The sequence below is a fragment of the Gavialis gangeticus genome, unplaced genomic scaffold (assembly GCF_001723915.1).
Source record: "Gavialis gangeticus isolate Ggan-Ray unplaced genomic scaffold, GavGan_comp1, whole genome shotgun sequence".
Lineage (NCBI taxonomy): Eukaryota > Metazoa > Chordata > Crocodylia > Gavialidae > Gavialis > Gavialis gangeticus.
In genome coordinates, this window is record NW_017729024.1 from 1,979,394 (window position 1) to 1,979,715 (window position 322).

A 322-nucleotide genomic window follows, 5' to 3' on the forward strand; every position below is an offset into this window, starting at 1 on the left:
AAGGTCCCTTCCGACCCTACTTCTGTGATTCTATGATTCTGTGAGCTGCTGTAATACAAAATCCTTGCTAAAATTCTAATATTATAAAAGCCTAAGTCTCTCTGTCTGTCTGGCTGTCCGTAACACTTTATTTGCGCTCTGATTGGCTGTCTGGAAGTGCCGCCATAATGGAGATGTTGGAGTGAGGTGGGGCAAGGGCAGCAGCACTGACCTTGCACCCCGCCGGTCTGCTTGGAGTCAGGGGCCGGCGCGCCTCACCACCCAACAACAGCCGGCAGGGAGGGGAGGCAGTGAGGAACAGGGGAGGGAGCAGGAAGGGGAG